General features: G+C 39.3%; 1 pseudogene; it reads right to left on the minus strand.

Moving 5' to 3' along the window:
- The window catches only part of LOC127216534 (zinc finger protein 431-like), a 420,225-nt pseudogene that overhangs the window by 81,272 nt on the left and 324,404 nt on the right, over positions 1–14,549 (minus strand).

Genomic DNA, 14,549 nt, shown 5'->3' on the forward strand with positions numbered 1-14,549 from the left:
CTGTCTGAGCATAGAGGGACCAGATGAGTTATGGATGTCTTTCTTCCAGCCTGGGTCTTGAGTACACAGGCTGGCCTGTAGGCGGCTTGTGTCTGTCTGGAGTCGGTGCCATCAGATGGACAATGAACGTCTTCCCCCTAGTATGAGTTCTTTTATGAATCTTGAGATGATGAAGTTTTGCAAATGCTTTCCCACATTCCATACAGTCATAGGGTTTCTCACCAGTATGAGTTCTTTTATGTTGGTAGAAACTAGAGTGGTATGCAAACCCTTTCCCACATTCCATACATTCATAGGGTTTCTCTCTAGTATGAACTCTTTCATGTACTTTAAGATAACTGCAACTTCTAAAAGCATTACCACATTGCTTACATTCATAGGGTTTTTCTCCAGTATGGGTTTTTTTATGAATGCTGAGATGACTCTGTTGTCTAAAAGCTTTCCCACATTGATTGCATTCATGGGGTTTCTCTCCAGTATGGATTCTTTCATGTATTTTAAGATAACCTGGATCTGCAAAAGCTTTCTTACATTGATTACACTGATAGGGTTTCTCTCCAGTATGAGTTCTTTCATGTAATTGGAGTTTATCAGGCTTTGAAAAGGTTTTACCACATTGATTGCATTCATAGGGCTTCACTCCAGTATGAATTTTTTCATGTTTTTTAAGATAGCTGTGATCTGCAAAAATTTTCTCACATTGATTGCATCGATAGGGTTTCTGTCCACTATGAATTCTTTTATGAATGCCGAGATGACTCTGTTGTGAAAAGGCTTTCCCACATTGATTGCACTGATAGGGTTTCTCTCCAGTATGGGTTCTTTTATGAATGTGGAGATAACTCCGTTGTGAAAAGGCTTTCCCACATTGACTACATTTGTAGGGTTTCTCTTCAGTATGACTTCTTTTATACCTGTGAAGATAATTGGCACATGAAAATGCTTTACCACATTCATTCTGTTAATATATGCTTTTATAGGTATGACTTAATTTTACAGTTTGATCTAAGTGTAAAGACAGTCTGAGCAATAGATTTTACCAGGTTGTTTACATTCATAGGGCTCCTTCATAATGGGTATTTTGATGTGTTTGAAGATACCTGTGATGATCAGAGCATTTACTACATGGGTTACATTTATAGCACTTTCCATTGAAGCTTTTCATGTAATCCAAGACAACTGGGAGAACTCAGAGTTAAATACTGATTATATTCATAGCATATTCTTACACAATAAGACACACTACATTTGCAACTAAAAGCAAGACAAACAGAAGAATTTCTGCTTTTTGTGTTCATAGGAGTTTCTGTGGTGGTACGAGTTGATATATTACAGATGAACTTAGAGAAAATGAATTGTAAACTTACATTACATTCAGAAAGTCTACTCCAATTGGGGACTACTATATATCTTCTAATTGTTCTATGAGAGAAGTTCATTGCTATTCTTTCCATATTCTTTATGCACATATGGCTTGTTGCAAGAATGTCATAACATGACAAAAGAAAATTATCAAATTAAAGGTTTTCATAAAGCATCCAGTTTAATTTTTTGTTCTTCACACAGATATGGGTATTAAAGTTTCTCCATAACAACCTTCTTAACTATAATAAACTGCCAATCTCACTATACTTTGGGAACTCACCACAAGCATTTGAGTAACACTAAATTTACTATGGACTATTTGCTTATTAGAAGGCTTTAGACAGTACTTATGTCTTTTGCCATATCACAGTGGTATGGAACTAAATGGATTGACAGATTTATCGCCTAGCTGTCATGGGGCTATAATTAAAATGGTGAATCCATAATGCATTGTCTACTGAAAGTCTTGTTAACAGAGATCAGCTACCTGACATTGAGGTACATGGTGCTGTGAGAATTTAATAATCAACACACTTAAAGATGTACTTATTTACACTGTTACTTCTTAAAACTCCCAAGACACATTAAAATTCTTCTGAGTGACATCTGTATTAGTTTGCACATGAAAATTACCTTCTATGTCTTCTAAATCGTTGATGATGTTCTTCAATATTATGGGCTTCCCATTTGTAGCCTAAAATACAGTACCAGAACAGGCATGATATATTACTGGAAATTATGCAAACTTTAAGTTCAGTGACCCTAGGAACCATGCCTGAATTTTTTTCAAAATTCCAGAAGAGACCAATAACCAAGAATCAGTTGCCTTCTTATTTTAAAAGTTGAAGGGAAATTCATTCTTACCTATAGCAGTAAGGTTACTGTAAGTCTCCAGCATCACATCTTTGTAGAGACTCTTCTGGGAAGGATCCAGCAAAGCCCATTCTTTGCAAGTGAAGCTGATATGCACATCATCATAGGTCACTGCATTCTGGAAGTGTGATAGTGATTACAATATGAATGCAGACATCTTTGACAATATATTCACTTAATTCTGGTATTTCACAACTTATTCCATTACAGAGAAGTTCTCATATAATCATCCATTATTTTAGAAGGAAACTAAAAAGGAGGTTTGAAGGTGGGGTTGAAATGAGTTCACCAGACCCAAGATAGATGATGAATAGGTGTTTATTAGGGAAGACTTACACAGGTAAGAGTAAATAACCCCTGGAGTATTCTTGCGCTAGAAGATGCAGTCTCAACTCTTCTGATGCTGTCCGCAGTTAGAGAGCATGACCCAGCCCCTCCTCTACTTTATTATGGGTCACTTCTGCACCTGATACCACACCCAAAGGGTGTGCCCCCCCCACTACAAGTTCACTGTCAAGGCAAGATGCCACTACAGGGGTCACATGTCCCATTGTCTTGCCCTTTCAATGGGGTTTACACTTCCAAGAGAAATGATTATTAACAGACAGAGACAATGAAACAAATCAACAGTCCTAAGTACACATTGGAGAAATTGAATGAACAATTACTAACTACAAAAAAGAAGAGGAAACAAGGTATACTGTATATTCATTCCCATTCTGCACTAATTTCCCAGAAATCTGAAACATCATAGTTTGAATTGTAAGATTAGTATCTTACTAAAAGAGAATGGATGTTGAAAACCATTAGAGATCAATAGGTGAAAATGTAAGCACTGTAAATGGAGATCATGAAAAAAAGAAGAAGGAAAAAAAAGCAGGTCAGGATATACGGTTTAGCAGTGAACAGTACTTTCTGATTTTGTAGAGTTGATGGGGTATATGAGGCCTTACAATTATCCATAACTCCAAATTCGGGGTGTCTGGAACCATATTCTGACTACCGGGTTCAGCAGGCATGCATATGGTGCATATCCATGCAGATAAGCAAAACATGATCATATTTATTCATATACAAAAGATACTAAGAATATCACACATCTGCATTCCAGTGAATCAAGAACCTAAGAGTATTAATATCATGAATATATGCCATCCAAGGATAAAAAAATGATAGTCTTTGTTAAAATTTATTTCAACACAATGGTAAAGCTCATCACCACGGCATATGTTTGACATGCACAAAAACTACATTCCAGTAGTTTATCGTGAGACAATAATATAAAACTTAAAAACCTGGGCATGGGACAGATCTCTGTGTTTTGAGGCCAGCCTGGTCTCAAGGTCTGTTTTCAGGACACCCAGTGTTATATAGAGAAAGCTTGTCTTTTGATGCAAAACAACAAAATAAATAAGAACAGGCATGCAAATACCTTAGGGGTGAAAAGTACTTTCTTCTCTGTACATTATTTAGGGATAGTCTACAATGGTGATTAATAACCAGCATGAGAAGGAGCTGGTTGATTAAACTCAACCACAAGAAAGTAGACACAAAGTACAGGAAATGGGGTGAGGCTACATCCTCAATGAGGAACTTCCTGGATAAAGACTTCTCATACCAAAGATTCCAACAATGACCACAGAGAAAGCCACCAATGAGAGCCAAGTGTTCATATATATCATTCTATTTGGGAAATTTTTATTCAATAAATCACATTCTGGCCCAGGTCACTATAGGCTTATGGTCATCACATGACAAAAATGTAGTTAGTCCATGTACTTCCATCCCCACCCTCGCCAGAACCCTCTTTCTTATTACTTAGTCTCTCTGTGTCTGGGGATTGTAGTATGTATGATTAACATATATAGTTAATGTTCATATTAGTGAGGAAATATCATTGTTGTCTTTCTGGGTCTACATTGCCTCTCTCAGGATCACTTTTTCCCCTAGATCCACCCATTGCCTGAAAATTTCATGTCATGTTGTTATTAAACAGCTGAGTAATATTTCATTGTGTGTGTAAATAAACCACATTTTCTTGATCTATACTTCAGGTGAGGGACATTTATACTGTTTCCAGTTTCTGGCTATTATGAATAAAGCTGCTATAACCTTAGCTGTGCAAGTGTCCTTGTGGTAGGGTAAAGAATCTTTTAGGTATATTCCCAAGAAAGGTATAACTGGTATTTGAGGTAGATCAAATTTCACCATTTTGATTGCAAAAGTAGCTGTAAAAGTTTACACTGGCACCAGCAGTGGAGTATTCCCTTGCTATATATCCTCACTAGCATGAGCTTTCACTTGTGTTACTGATCTTGGCTATTTTTGTATGTGTAATATAAGATTTCAAAGCAATAATTTATATTTCCCTAATATGTTTTAAGTGGAAGTTCTTAGTATCCATGTTGCAGGCGCCATTTTGTTATGAGTAGGTTTCCTGCCAGCCTGGTCCCACAGCCGTGTCAGCCACAAATAACAGAGACACTGTGTTAGATGTTACTAGCATTTCTCATTGGCTAGCTCTGTCTTAAATATTAACACATTTCTATCAACCTAAGTGTTTTCACGTGGTCTTATCTTATGGGAGAGAAGGCCCGGACCTCTGCTCTCTTGGTCCTACATGTTGACTCTCTTCCTACCTCTTCCTGAATTCTCCTTGTCTCCTAGTCCTGCCTATTTTGCTTTCCTATTGGCCAACAGTGCTTTATTCATTAATCAATAAGAGAAACATATTTACAGGATGACATCTCCCCCATCACTAATAAGACTAGGATGTTGAATGTTTCTTTAAATATTTCTCAGCCATTTCAGATCACTCTATTGAGAATACTGTATTTTGAACTTTTTCCCCTTTTTGAAATTGGATTGTTTGATTGTTTCCTGAGTTACTTGCCAGCCTAAGTGGGAAAAATGAGACACAGATAGGCAAACATGATACATATTCACTTAAAAGTGGATATCTGTGGTTAAAGGATAATCATACCACAATCCTTAGACACAGAGAGGCTAAGAAAGGCTTTAGGGGGAACACATGGATTTCCCTGGGAAGGGGGAATAAAATAAGATTTTGTGGATGGACTGGGGGTAGGTGGGGTTGGGACCAAGCAGGTGGAGTAGGGAGAAAAGGCAAAGAGAATACAAGGAGAGATGATTGGAAAAGGAGGGCATTCATGGGGCAATTCAGAAACCTACTATAGTGGAAAGTTCCTGGAACCTATGAGGGTGAACCCATTGAGGACAAATAATAGACAGGATATAAAGCCCGAACTGCCATCTTCTGTAATCAGGCAAGGCGCCCACCAATGGGACTTGGACATCAACACAGCTCTAAAATTTTGACGTACACCTGTCCTGCCACAAGATATAATTAGGCAAGGGTGGCTCAGAACACGCAAAGGACCAACCATGGTCTGGTCTAACATGAGGCCCAAGCTACTAATGGGAGCTCATGCCCCACATTGCCTATATGACAAGGAACTGGAAATTTGGATGGCTCAGAGGCCTAGGGAAGAAGAAACCAAATCTGACACCCCTCTACCCCTGCAAATTTGTCAGTTATTTGGTAATCCATAGGTTGGTGCCCAGTGCAAATTAGTGAGGGTTCTTGGAGTTGATGGGAACAGATGTAGAGATCCACAAACAAACAGTAATTTGAGCTCAGGGAACCCTAAAGAAGAGTGGAAGAGGACTGTAGGAGCCAGAAAGGTCAAGGACACCAGGAAAACCTAGCCCCATAGAATCAACAAAGTATGAATAATAACTTAGGGATAGACATTGAGGTTCGAGCTGAAGATCAGAAAAGCAATGCAGCTAGCTACTAGTTCTTACCTTTTCCTTAGACCAAGGGATGGGTGGGGGGAGGATTTCTGTCCTCAACACGGTTGGAGACTAAATGACAGCTCTGAGACCCTGCTCCTTTCTAATATACCTTTCTAGTGCTGGGATTAAAGGCGTGGGATCCTAAGTGCTGAGATCACTTTTGTGTGAGCTGTTTCTCTTTTTAGACTGATTCAGTCCTGTGTAGGCCAGGGTGGCTTTCAACTCACAGAGAGCCTTCTGTCTCTGTCTCCTGAGTCCAGGGATTCAAGGCGTGTGCCACCACTGCCTGGCCTTTAAGGCTATGTCTGGCTTTGCATTCTCATCTTTGGGCAAGCTTTATTACATAATAAACAACATGTCATCTCTGTCAAGGACACCAGGAAAATGTAGCCCCATGGAATCAACAAAGAAGGGTTATAGGCATTCTCAGACATTGAAACAGCAAGCACAGAGCTGATGGGAGATGTCATTCTGTAAATATGTTTCTCATACTGGTTAATGAAAGCACTGTTGGCCAATAGGAAAGCAAGATAGGAGGGACTAGGAGACAAGGAGGAAAGAGGAAGTAGGGAGGAGGAGTCAAGATGGAGAGTCTGGAGAGACGATGATGCCAGCAGGCTGCCCGGTAAGAGCACGTGAAAATATTAGATTAACAGAAATGGGTTAACAATTAAGACAGAGATAGCTGATAAGAAACTAGTACCAGGCCAACAGCATTACATCAAATACAGAGTCTCTGTGTGTTATTTGGGGCTGGCGTGGTGGCGGGACAAGACCAATGGCAGGCAGAAAAACCATACTCCTTACACAGAGCCTACATTCATCTGTACTAGATCCTCTGCATTAAATATATTGTGGTTGTTTAGCTTGGAGTTTATTGGACTTTCAACCCTCAAAACACAAATGTTAAGATGATCAATTTTTTAAGGAAACATTGTAAAATTTTTATTATACACCAAAAGCAACTTGTTTCACTCTAATTGCTTTATATGTTATAAGCACTTTTGAAAACACATTTATGTCTATTTATGTTTATGTTTGTGTGAGAGAATGTCTTCCACGTGTATACAGGTGACACATCAGAGAAAAGGTGTCAAATTCCATGGATACAGAACAACAGGGGGAGGTTATGAGCCTCCTCCTCCTCCTTATTTTTTTTTTTTTTTTATTTTTATTTTTTTTGAGACAGGGTTTTCTCTGGAATAGCCCTAGCTGTCTTGGAACTAGCTCTGAAGACCAGGCTGGCCTCAACTCAAAAAGATCCACCTGCCTCTGCCTCCTGAGTGCTGGGATTGAAGGCAACCACTGCTAGTCTCTGACTTGACTTTAAGGATAGGAACTCAGGTCACCCCCCCAAAAGAGTATGTGCCGGCCCATCTGCCAAGACCCAGAGTACTGTTTATCAAATACACTGGAAATCTTTTACAGATTAAAAACCACAATAAAATAAAATAAATAAAGAAGTAAATCTAACAATTCATAGCAGGAAATCTTATTCCAAAACTACAAGCAAAGTAGAAGCGCTAAGAATGCTCAAAGTATTATGAAAAAATAGTACACACAACAAAATAATGTAACTTCTATATTTTCCCACAACAGCTACAATAATCAAGAATGTATAAAGTACTGACTAAAGAATAAAGGAAATGGTAAGAAAGAGCCAAGAACAAACTCACAAAATATAGTAATGTTGTTAATCAAAAGACCTTAGGAAACTGCCAGGAAAAGTATGATCTTGACCAATGTTAGCCAATGACCTATGACTCTATGTATATAAAAATTGAATAAATAAATGTCACAATTACCACAAAATAAATTCAATGTGATCCTTAACCAGCTATGTTTCTGATCATCCAGCTACTCATATTCTAGAAAAGTCCCATGCTCTCCAGCTCTGTGCTGTCAATTTAAGAGATGGAATGGACTGCTTAAAACCAATTTATTACAATTCAAATATACCCCTTGAAAAGACTATTGCAATTGCACTCGGAGTTATATACTAGAAAGGCAAAGAACAGGCCTGAGGACTGCGAATCCTGGCAGGCCACGCCACCCAGAGTTTATTGACAATGCAGTACTAGTCCCATCTCAGCCCAGGGGGAAAGGTGAGTGTTTTGGACCCATTTGCACCCATCAGGGGAGCCATGGGAGATTTGAACCTGCTTGAACCCACCAGAAGAGAATCTTTGACCCTTACCCACCAGGACAGGGAGAGGCCCCACCTGCACACACGGGAAGAGGCGATGGGAATACGACAGTATTAGAATACATTCAACAAAAGAAAGACCAATATGATGCCACCAGAGTCTAGAGACTCTACACCAGCAAGACCTGACCATACCAGCACAGATGAAACAGAAGAGAATCACCTTAAAAACAACTTTATAAACATGATAGAGACCCTCAAAGGGGAAATGAGAAAATCCCTTAAAGAAATGGAAGAAAAAAAAACCCCAAAACAAAACGAAGGGGGAAAAAAAACAAACAAACAAACAAACAAACAAAAAAAAACCACCAAACCAAACCAAGTGCAAAAAATGGAGGAAAAGACAAATCAAAAATTCAAGAAATAAACAAATCTCTTAAGGAAAGCCAAAAAAAAAAAAAAAAAACCAAATATGTGAAGAAAATAATTCAAATATTTCAAGGCTTGAAAGCTAAAATAGACAATAATGAAAAAACAGTCTGAGGGAATGCTAGAAATAGAAAAGCTGGGTAAATGATCAGGAACTATACATATAAACACAACCAACAGACTATAAGAGACTGGAGAGAAAATCTCAGGCATTGAAGATATACACTAGGAGAAATAGATTCATCCACCAAAGAAAATCCCAAGTCCAACAAATCCCTAGCACAAAATATCCAGGAAATACGAGACACCTCGAAGAAAAGGCCAAACGTAAGAATAACAGGTATAGAAGAAGGTAATGAAACCCACCTCAAAGGTACAGAAAACATATTCAACAAAACCATAGAATAAAACTTTGCCAACCTAAAGACATGCCAATGAATATACAAGAAGCTCACAGAACACCAAATAGAGTAGACCACAAAAAAATTCCCTTACCACATTAACAGTCAAACACTAAACATACAGAATAAGCAAAGAACATTAAGTACAACAAAGGAAAACGGAGAAGTAACAGATAAAGTCAGACCTATCAGCATTACACCTAACTTCTCCATGGAAACTCTGAAGGCCAGTAGGGCCTGGATACATAGTCTACCAACACTAGAAGACCACAGATGCCAGCCCAGATTACTACACTCAGCCAAGCTTTCAATCACTATAGATGGAGAAAACAAGATATTCCACAACAAAACCCAAATTTAAACAATACATATCCACTAATCCATCCTGAAAGGAAAACTCCAACCTAAAGATATTAACTACACTCACAAAACAGCAGGGAACAGAAAGTCCCACTTTACCAAAACAAAAACAACAAAACAAAACAAAAAAGGGGGGGGGGGGAGTAGAAGGGGAATCCACATACAATACCATCACTACCAAATCCAAAACAAAAAGAATCAACGATCAATGGTCATTAATATCCCTCAATATCAATGATTTTTACTTGTCTATAAAAAGACACAGACTAACAGAATGGATATGAAGTCAGAATCCATCCTTCTGCTGCATACAAAAAACACATCAAAACTTCAAAGACAGACATTACCTAAGGGTAAAGGGTTGGGAAAAGAGTTTGCAATCGAATGTACCCAAGAAACAAGCTGGTGTAGCAATCCCAATATCTAACAAAATCAGACTTCAAACTAAAATCAATCAAAAGAGATAAAGAATGTCATTTCTTATTTATCACAGAAGAAATACATCAAGATGCAGTCTCAATTCTGAACATCTATGTCCTAAATACAGAGCCACTCACATTCATAAATGAAACATTACTAAAACTCAAACCACACACAAAACCTCACACACTTACAGTGGGAGATTTCAACACCCCACTCTCAACAATAGACAGCACCACTAGACAGAAACTTAACACAGAAAAAAAGGAACTTTACAGAAGTTATGACCCAAACGGGTGTAAAAGACATTTATAGCACATTCCATCCAAACACAAAAGAATATACCTTCTTCTCAGTGCCACATGGAGCCTTCTCTAAAATCGACCACATATTTGGCAACATAGCAAACCTCAACAAATACAAAAAAGTTAGAATAACCACCTCCATCTTATCATATCATCATGGTTTAAAGTTAGAATTCACCAACAACACAAATTGCAGAATAGAACAATGCACAACTGCACCATTCCTGGGTCAAGGAAATATTACAAAAAAAAATAAATAAAATAAAAGAAAGAAAATAAAAGACTTCCTAGAACAACAAACCTAAACTTTTTAAAAGCAGTGCTACAAGGAAAGCTCATAGCATTAAGTGCCCACATGAAGAAACTGGAGGATACTCACATTGGAGAATTAACAGCACAACTGAAAATCTTAGAAGAAAAAGAAGCAAACTCACCATGGAGGACTAGAAGACAGGAAATTAATCAACTTGAGGGCTGAAATCAATAAAGTGTAAGCATGGAAAACAGTACAAAGAATCAATGCAACAAAGAGGTGGTTCTCCGAAAAATCAACAGATAGACAAACAAACCTTTATCCAAACTAACCAAAAGGCAGACAGAACATGTAAATTAATCATAAATGAAAAGGGGTACATAACAAATAAACTGAAAATTCAGAGATTCATGCATCAAGTCATACTTGATATCACAAGGGAAGGAACAATTTTCTGGATAACCATCACTTACCAAAATTAAATCAAGTACAGATAAGCAATTTAAATAGACCTATATATAAGCCCTAATGAAATAGAAGCAGTCATCAAAAGTCTTCCAAACAAAAAAAGCCCAGGGCCAGATGGCTTCAGTGCAGAATTCTACCAGAAATTCAAACAGCTAATACCAATACTCCTCAAATTCTTCCACAATAGAAGCAGAAGGTTCATTATAAAACTCTTTTTACGAGGCCACAATTACCTTGGTACCTAAGCCACACAGAGACACAAAAGAGAGAACTACAGACCAATATCCCTCATGAGCATTGATGCAAAAAACTCAATAAACTACTGGCAAACTGGATCCAAGAACACATCAGAAAAATCATCCACCATGATCAAGGTTTCATCCCAGAGATGCAGCGATGGTTCAACATATGAAAATCTGTCAATGAAATCCACCATATAAACAAACTGAAAAAGAAAAACCACACATTCATCTCACTCGATGCTGCAAAAGCCTTTGACAAAATCCAAGACCCCCTTCATGATGACAGCATCTTCAACAAATGGTGCTGGCACAATTGGATGAGGGTGTGTAGAAGACTGCAGATAGACCCATGTCTGTTGCCATGCACAAAACTCAAGTCCAAATGGATCAAAGACCTCAACATCAATCCAGCCACATTGAACCTCTTAGAAGAGAAAGTAGGAGGTACCCTTGAACAAATTGGTATAGGAGACCGCTTCTTGAACATAACTCCAGGGGCACAGACACTGAAAGAAACAATTAATAAATGGGACCTCTTCAAACTTAGAAGCTTCTGTAAGGCAAAGGACACAGTTGACAAGACCAAACGGCAGCCCACTGACTGGGAAAAGATTTTCACTAATCCTATATCCGACAAAGGGCTGATCTCCAAAATATACAAAGAACTCAAGAAACTAGTCAACAAAACACCAAATAACCCTATTAAAAAATGAGGTACAGAACTGAAGAAAGAATTCTCAATGGAGGAAATCAAAAAGGCTGAAAGACACTTAAGAAAATGCTCCACATCCTTAGCTATCAGGGAAATGCAAATCAAAACAACTTTGAGATACCATCTTACCCCTGCCAGAATGGCTAAAATTAGAAACACCAGTGATGACTTATGTTGGAGAGGATGTGGAGAAAGTGGAACACTCCTCCACTGCTGGTGGGAGTGCAAACTCATACAGCCACTTTGGAGATCAGTATGGCGGTTCCTCAGGAAAATGGGAATTAGTTTACCACAGGACCCGGCAATCCCCCTCTTAGGCATATACCCAAAGGATTCACATCAATGCAACAAAGACATCTGTTCAACTATGTTCATAGCAGCACTATTTGTAATAGCAAGAACCTGGAAGCAACCTAGATGCCCTTCAATTGAAGAATGGTTAATGAAGATGTGGCATATCTACACAATGGAATACTACTCTGCAGAAAAAAATAATGGTATCTTGAAATTCGCAGGCAAGTGGATGGCACTTGAATAAACCATCCTGAATGAGGTAACCCAGTCACAAAAAGAGGAACACAGTATGTACCCACTCATATATGGATTTTAGACCTAGATCAAATGATCACCAGCCTATAATTCACATCACCAGAGGAACTAGGATACAAGTTGTATTCTAAGAGATTCATATAAAGTCCCTCACAGAACTGGGAAGGGTCAAGTCCCCCAGACCTCAGGTATAGTGGGGGAGGACAGCTAATGGAGAGAGAAGTAGGAGAAAATGAGAGAGAGGAGAGGAAGGCATGTGCGACCAGGAGGATTGAGCCTGGTTAGGAATGGAAAATAGGAAAGAGAGAGAGAGACAGAGACAGAGAGAGAGAACATAAAAGAGGGAGCCAATATTGGTTTGAAGATAAAGTTGAACACAAAGAAAGGTCGAGGGAACTACAAGACTGCTCCCAACTAACAATCTCAGCTTCCGTGGAAAGGCTATCATAAATGCCCTTCCCGGAGAGTGAGATCAACAACTAACTTCTCCATGGAGTCCTCAACTAATGCCTGTTGAAAACAGGAGCAAACACCCATACATAAACACTGAGTCAAACTAGAACCCAGAAGCAGATGGAGAGGACAAGACCATGCGGTAGAAGTACATAGAGACAGCTTACCTGAACAAGGAGGAGCTAAGGGCCACTAGACTGATAGCTGGGAAGCCAACAGGGGTCTGACTCGGACCCCCCTGAATATGGGTCTCAGCCAGAAGGTCTGAGCAGTCTAAGAGACCTCAGACAGTGGAGCCAGGATGTATCCCTGGTGCACAAAAGGACTTTGCAAACATATCCCCCATGGAGGGATAACTGCCTTATTCTAGAGATAGGAGAGAAGCCCTAGTCCCTACTTCACAGGACCTGTCAGATCTACATGACCCCAACTGGATGGCATTCCCCTACATATGGTATTGTGGTGGGGGGTTGGGAGGGGAGGGTGTTTAGAGTGCATGGGAGAGGGTAGAGAGGGCAAAAGGGAGGGAAGGAGGGAGGGAGGCCTTGGGGGGAGGGAGGGAGGGAGAGGGAACTGGGATCGACATGTAAAATAAAAAAAAAAAAAAAAAAAAAAAAAAAACGCTTTGACTCCAAAATTTAAGTTGAAGAACAAGTTACTGGGGAAAAGTATTTCTATTTTTGTTTCCACAGAAAATGAAAAGATGTGGATTCCTTCCAGACTAATGTGGTTTGATCACACCAGACCGCCTGAAACAGAGTACAAGCTGATCCTACATTCCAAACAACTGGACAAAACAGCCCTACAGACTACAGCTAGGATATCTGAATCTTCTTTGAATCCCCCAAGACAGCGCCCCTTACCAGCAGGAAGTAGTTTGGAAAGAACGACGCCCAAATTCCCAAATATTGTGTATAAATGTTTGTTTTCATTTAATTGGACTTTGTTATATAAAATTAAATAAAAAATACTCTATATGCATAAAAAAAAATAATTGAAATATTTATTGTATGCGTCCTTCTTTTCCTGTTGTGGCCTGAATTTGCAAATTGCCTTGAAAGTGTTAATGATCCTCATATGTGGTCTCCATTGGCACTATGTATGCCTCAAGAACCAGGAGAGAGGATGTAGTGGGCATAGAAAAACAAAAAAGGCCCTTTCGATATGTAACTTAGTCAGGAACCAACACACCCAAGGCTGTACCTGATAACCACAATCCAGGGATATCATTCACTTCAGACAACCAGACACAGCACAGAAGCCAATGAAGCCCAAAGCCCACTGGACAGTATATAAGCAGAGACCAAGAGTAATGCTCTGCTCTGTTTATATGGAGACACCACCTAGATTGGCCCTGTGACTACATCATGTTCCCCAGGATCCTGTCACTTGAATCAGAGACTTTTGTTAGAGACTGTGTAAGGATTGAACATTATGCCGGCCTGCCCCTGTCACCTGGCAGAATGTACTCAGGCAATACGCTGGTCAGCCCAGGATTCCATGAGTACCAGTCTGCACATAGCTGCAAAGGGCCCCTTGAAAAGTCAGACCCCGTCCACTGATGCTCTCTTCCCTCTCTTTCCCGAGGTTCCCTGAGGCAGACAGGACTTTTCTCGTCTCTTCTGTCTTCTCTGTTTCTTTACCTCTTTTCCTTCTCCCTTGTAATAAACTTCTCACTTAAGCTCTGTCTGCCTGGTGTGCTTGTCCCCTGCCTGAGTCACCCTCTCCTGCCATGGAATCCATACAAGGTCCCT

The sequence above is a fragment of the Phodopus roborovskii genome, unplaced genomic scaffold (assembly GCF_943737965.1).
Source record: "Phodopus roborovskii unplaced genomic scaffold, PHOROB, whole genome shotgun sequence".
NCBI classification, from domain to species: Eukaryota; Metazoa; Chordata; class Mammalia; order Rodentia; family Cricetidae; genus Phodopus; species Phodopus roborovskii.